This window comes from Zootoca vivipara, chromosome 6 (assembly GCF_963506605.1).
Source record: "Zootoca vivipara chromosome 6, rZooViv1.1, whole genome shotgun sequence".
In the NCBI taxonomy this organism is placed as follows: Eukaryota; Metazoa; Chordata; class Lepidosauria; order Squamata; family Lacertidae; genus Zootoca; species Zootoca vivipara.
The window spans coordinates 48890690-48897433 of NC_083281.1; the positions used below are offsets into that span (position 1 = coordinate 48890690).

At 46.6% G+C, this 6744-nt stretch overlaps 1 pseudogene; it reads left to right on the plus strand.

Annotated features, from left to right (window-relative positions):
* Positions 1-1914: 1914 nt before the first annotated feature.
* Positions 1915-4779, plus strand: LOC118086774 (F-box/LRR-repeat protein 8-like; annotated as a pseudogene).
* Positions 4780-6744: the final 1965 nt, after the last annotated feature.

A 6744-nucleotide genomic window follows, 5' to 3' on the forward strand; every position in this document is an offset into this window, starting at 1 on the left:
CATGGGGTTTACTCTCAAGTAAGTGTCTACTGGACTAATAAAAATGGGCAAGCTATAGCTAAAGGTCCCACTCTCTTGGGTAGGGACAGTAGCTCCACTCTCTTGGAGGCTGCAAAAAAAATTAAAGAAAAAACATGGATGTACATTTCCAAAATATAAGATTAAAAACGAATAAAATAAAACCTACATACAGCAACAGTGTTTTGTGTTGTGTAGGCTCCTAAGATGTAGGTAATTGTATTTCAGTTCAACAATTACTTTGATAAAATACATATTTTGTTATCTGAAAATGGCTTTAGGTACCTATTAGGTCCAAAAATTACCATATAGCATGTATTCAACACAAAAAACGACAATTTGTTGTTGACAAAGGACAGCTGGACATATAAGGGTCCCATTACCTTCAGTAGCTTAGGGCTTCATCAAGCCTAAATCCGGCCCTGCCTTCAAGTATAGCCGGAGCCAACCCCACCACCCTTTTCTGAGGTGGGCACAGAACAAATTACAGCATCTGACCAAAATTTGCTTGGTTTCTTTTCTTTCGTCCTCGCGGCGTAGCGACTCCTCGCGGTCAATTCCTGTTGCCCGGAAGCGACAGGGTTAACTCTCCAGGTGCGGCGCTTCTCCACCACTACCCCGCGCGCGCCTGCGTACTTCAGGCTGCCGCTTCGCGGCCAGGTGTTAATTGCGCGCAGGTGTGGCGGGAAACACGTGGAGCTCCGGCTGAACAAGAGCGCGCGCAGCGCGTTGTGCTCACTTCGTGCTGGGCTACCGCTCACTTCGTGCTGGGCGTCGGCGTCGTTGCAGTTGCTCGCTCTTCAGGTTGCTGCAAGCGACGCTGTTTGCCGGGCTTCCCTCCTGCTTCCGAATCCGAGATTAAGGTGAAGGGGGTCTTTCGGGAAAACGTACCGTTTGCTTTCTGGGCATTTCCGGCTTGCTTCTGTCTAAGACGGACCCAGTGCCTGCTCCTGTCAGGTTTCCGTAACATGCTGAGTGGCATGAAATGATCAGCCCTGCAAAATTATAAATGAAACGATAATTTCAAATTGCGTGATTTCTGTGAACCTGGGTGGATGGAAACTCGGAAGCTCTTTTAGATGGCTGTGTGCATTGGAGTCAACCTAAGGGCTGAGGTACTTTCGGCTCTCCCCCGAAAATATTTGAGGGGACCGGCCGCCCCCCCAAAAAGTTGATGGGTGTTGCCATTCAGATAATGTCTGTGTGCCATGTCATGTGATCGATTTTGTGGGGTGGGCCTTACCTGGCCCTCCCCCCCAATATTTTATTCAAGTTGGCACACAAGCGTGTGTGTGACATCGCTTCAGCAATTATTCCTTTTAATGCTATTTAATGGGCAAGCTCTCTCAAGTGGTTTACATAAAACATAAGTACAGTACAGTATGCAATTGAAGTTTCTCTGCATGGCTGGAGTCACTGGGCTGCTTTGGAGTTTCAAGTCATTCTGCTTCAGCCCTGGGTGACCTTGGCTTAGTCACTGGCTTTCAACCCAGCCTACCTCATAGAGCTGTCCTGAGGATGAAGATGGAGAAGACTATAACCATTTGTGCCACCTTGAATTCCTTGGGGGTAAAGGTGGGCTATAGAATGTAATAATAATTCCTTCCTCTCCCATCTGTTCCATGCTTTACAACTTGTCATTTTGGTTTCACCCCACTGCTTCAGAAAGTGTGCAGGCAATCTGACTTAGAAATACAATGCCTCAGGTTTTAAAATTGGAAGGTGTTCCATCCCTGACCTTTTCAGGTAGGGCTTGTAGTAGTCACATGCTGGGAAACCTGTAGAGCTGCTGCCGGTCAGTGTTGACAGTACGGAACTGATGCCTTTCATCTTTGGGGAATTGTCTTTCAGTGAGGAAGGCGGCGCTCTAGAGACTTCAGCCAGCTGTTTCAGAGGATGCCTAAGCTGGCGAAAGTCCTTTGGAACTGTATCCCAGGGGAAATTCTGGCCCACATATTTTCCTTCTTGCCTGCCAGAGACAGATACAACGTTGTGCATGTGTGCGAGCACTGGGCCGCAGAAGTGCATTCCAGTTCTGTCTGGGATTTCACAGAAATTGGGTAAGACGCAGCGTTTGCGGCTGGTTGCTTGTAGAGTCAAAAAGGAACATTACGTTATTGACCATGCCTGCTAACAAACGTGTGTGTGTGTGTGGTGATGATGAAGATGATGATGATGAAGTAGTTTTAATCAGGCACCAGTTAGCATGGTCAGCCATTAAGGATGCTGGGAGTTGTAGCCAAACAACATCTGGAACGCCCCAGGTTCCCCTGGCTCAAAGCCGCCTTCTCATTCTCCGCTGAAAGGCACATGCTTGTTCTCTCCTCCACAAGTTCAGTCAGTATGGATTTAAAGGTGAATGAGACTCTCAGTAGTCATACGCATGCACCCACCCACCCCAATCTCCCCTTCTTGCTGTCAAGGGTGCTTCCCAGCCAATGAATGCACACATCAGATACAGTAGTTCAGTATTTGTTGTTAAAAATAATACAGGCGCTTCTACAGCTCTGGATATCTACGTACTCCAATTTAGCATCTAGGCAGCTATTCCCAGGTTAGTGCTCTGTGGAGCACTTACAGCAAGGGGGGGCACTTCCCCTCTACCAGTTTATGTGCCTTCCTCTGATGGGCTGCATGTATGGAGACTGTGCCTGTGTGGAAACTTCCTCTGCTCATCACTTTTCCATTCCCTCCTAGTTCTGGGGGACAGTGGTTCATGAGAGGGTGGGAAGCACCTGGCCCTTGCACTTGCCTGACCTGCCTCTTCCCCCCTCTACTTCTATTCCATCCTGTGCTCCAGCTTCTAAGCTTCCCCTGCCTCTGATTCTTGCCTTCTGGCTGATACATGTTCCCACATACCAGTGCCCCCCTCCTGTGCCAGACTCTAGCCCACCTGCTCCCAGGGAGCACTCGGCAGCAGCTTGCCAGTCCCTGACACTTGCTGTGGTTGTAATGAAAGACATTGGGACACCTTCACAGGTGTATTGAAATGGTGAGAGTTCTTCCTGGAAAGCCAGATCCTAGGAATTTGGCAAAGGTCCCCAATCAACTGAAAAGTACAAAAATTGTTTGTTTTTGCACCTCGCAGTGAAAACATGGTGTGTGTGTCATAATAGAGGACAGTGTTCTAGTGCAGGATTAAATCAAGCTGCACAGGGCATAAGTTGTGACTGGTGGGTTCCATTTCCTGCATGGTTTTGAGTGCGCATTTGCAGTAGTGTCCACAAACAAGCATTTATTTTTGCTCACAGAACGTACAAACTCTATTTGCTAGAGGTGTCTGATTATAATACAAGGATGTTTGGTCCTCCCTGACTCATTCTAACCTGGAAAGCTGAAACATGTTCCAAGCCACACTGTTTATACCTAGAAAAATCCAAATTAGTTTTAAGTGTACATTTCTCCCTCTAAAATGGGGGTGGGGCACAAAGTATACCTGAAAATGGTTAAAGCTCAGACTTAATAGTTGGTCAAACTTTTATGCTTACAAGCTGACCTTGGGACAATCATGATATCTCTCAGCCTATCCCAACTCACAGGGTTGTTCTGAAGGTAAAATGAAGGGGGCAGGGAAGAAACATGGATATTGCCTCAAGCTCCTTGGAAGAAAAGCTATTAAACATAGTTAAATAAATGGTTGCCGGGGGGGGGGGTGATGCTACAGCTGTAGAGTTGTCTAACCTGCTCATAGATCTAGAAGAAGTGCAAATTAGTTGTGTTCATCTGCTGCAACTCAAATTCAGCCCTGCAGGAGTTCATGGCTTCTCCCCAACATCTTATTTCAGTTTTGACACAGAGGATGAGGATGACGAGTGCCTGTTGCAGTGGCTACAGCCATTCCTAGGTCTCATCAGACACCTGCATTTGGTGGTTGACCAGTCCCTGGACCTGAACCGGAGACAAGCCACAGGCATCTTGGACGTATTGGCCTGTCGGAGCTGCAGGTTGCAGGGGCTCTGTATTGTATGCCTGGGAATAAGCCCCTATTTCTATTCCGGCCAAGATGTCTTGCATAGCATCCGGAGTATCTGCCAAAGCAGGAATGGGATTGATCTCCAGTATATTGACTTCCGGCACATGCCTTTCACTCTGGACAATGGGACTGTTCAGATGATTGCATCCAGCAACCCAAACCTGCATGCCTTGTTCATCAACAACCAAGCACCTGGTCCAATGATTCTCAAGCCAGAGACCATCGCTGATGTTCTGAGGACCTGCCCTAAGTTGTCTGCCTTGGGAGTCTGCTATGCCAGTTTATCTGAGAAGATGTTTTGGGAACTACTGAAACCGAACAGAGGGCCGTTCCGGTTTCTGGACCTTTTCTATGAAGGGCTGGACAGCAACATTCCCAAAGAGCTTTGGGCTTTGGTGAGTGAGAAGCACCCACAGTTCCGTGTGAGGCTGGAGTTTGCTCCAACAGTGCCTATAAGGAAGATTCCTGTGGTACTGAAGCCAACCATCCCTGTGTCCGCTTTGCATTTTGACACACCTCTGCACATGGCTGATCAGGTTAAGTTCATTGCCAGCACCTACAGCAGGACTTTGGAGAGGTTGGTCCTTTACAATGCCCCCTCTGCTGACCTCAATGCTTCACTAATAGAACTGGCAGGAAAGTGTGTGCATCTGAAAGAGGTTCACTGTTACTCTGCGGTTAGCGAAGCAGTGGTAGAAGCTTTTCTTTTACACTGCCCGGGTTTGAAAAAATACACCCTGTCAGCACAGAAGTTCTCTTTTGATATTCCACCAGCAGTAGTTCAGTGACTTGACCAAAATGAGAGTTCATGCACACTTGTGCCCTGAAAGAGCAGCAACATTATTTGGCATAAACAGCATAAAAGTACTCGGTTGCTGTTTCCACTGAGTCTCCTGTTGCAGAGCCACAGTATAGACACAGATAAAAAATAGGCAGGGCAGGAGTCAGTCCTATGGGTAGCTATAAATTTTAAACCCACAGGTCCAACCTAGAGTTGAAGATGTTACTTGAAATCAGTGTGAATAACACTGAAGTCTCTTAGTCTCCTGGATACAGGATATTTTAAATTTTACACAACTGCAGATTTTAGTATTCCCCACCCCCACCCCCAAACTCAGACATCACAGATAGCATTTATCACAGTTCACCTAGATCTGCACATGAAACAATTTTAAACACTTGCTATTCTATTTTGGTAAGAACCTAACTTTATTTTGCAGCGTGTATTCTCAACCAGGCATAGGCAACCTTGGCTCTCTAGATGTTTTGGAACTACAACTCCCATGATCCCTAGCCAACAGGGCCAGTGGTCAAGGGATCATGGGAGTTGTAGTTCCAAAACATCTAGAGAGCCAAGGTTGCCTATGCCTGACACCTCAACCATAGTAAGTCCAAGGTGTGATGGTTCAAGGGACAGAAATGAGCAGGAGCTTTCTTGTCCTACAGTTGACTGACAGAGGTTTGTAAAAGGTCTGTTTGTGTTAGTTAGTTTTAAGCTTTGTTGCATTTTTTAAAGCCTTGCCAAGAAGGAAGCACATTCTTCAGTCACTTTCTGGACTCTAGTGGCAATACCATTCCAAACTCCCCTACCATAGGTTTTTAGCAGAACTCATTTTGTATGCAGCTAAGTTCTATTCCAGAGTAGACACATCAAAATTAATGGATGTGACTAAATGGAGTCCTGTAATTTAATGGGTCTACTTTGAGTAGAACTGAGCTACCTGCAACCCAGGATTTAGAGCTATGCTATCCGAAGACTGCAGCTCTGATCTGGAGTTCTGACTTATCTTCAGGAGTGTCTCTGATCCAGGATAGTCAAAGTGTCAGGTCACTATTTCACTTTCTGAGAATTTTGAGGTCTACCTGGTTAGGGTGCCGATTATCATCCTTGTCAAGAGGATGGCTGCCTGGAATGGCAGCATCACAGGCTGGAATCCTATAGATGCAGCAACTCTCCCATAAAGATGGGGGTATGGGCAAATGGCACCTTTTGAATTTCTGCTGTGCAGCTGTGGCAGCAGACGTGGGTGCACATTACTTTCTACTGGGAACTGATGCACGTATCTCCATCCAGAAATGGTGTCCAGACACCCAAGCTTTGGACATCATTTCTGAATGGAATTACATGCATCAGTTCCCACTATGGCAGATAGGTGGGGATAGCACAGTCATGGAGTTCTTCCCATCTCACTGCCTTCCATATGTAACTGGGAGGTTGGGACATCTGCTTAGGGCTCTTGTATTTGCAGATCATGGCTCTGAAACCAGCTGGGTCCAAGGTTCCTGCAGTCAATTAGGGCTTATCCACACTTACCTTTTGCCCTGAGCTTTCCCTGCGAAAACCCACTCTTTAGAGCTCAATTGGAGCAAACTTCAATTCGGGTTTTCTACAGATTGATGTTTACTCTGAGCTTTAAACTGTTGGTTTTTGCAAGGAAAGCTTGGAAGCAAAAGGGGGGGCACTCGGACATGGAGCTTTAAATCACATAATGTGCTTGAAAAGAGCAGAGGAACGGTAAGTGTGGATAAGCCCTTAGCTGATGGCTGGATGGAGGAAGAGCTGCTTGTGAGCAGGGGCATCAGATGCAGAGGGTGGGCTCTGAGGCACATACAGGGATGATGTTCACCGCCTCAACTGTCAGTCTCCAGGTGGCACACCTTCAATTCTGCTACTACTATTACTATTCTGCTATTACTATTACTACTGTAATAAACACTTTGAAACATTTTCCTTACTGCTGGAATTCTCCTTG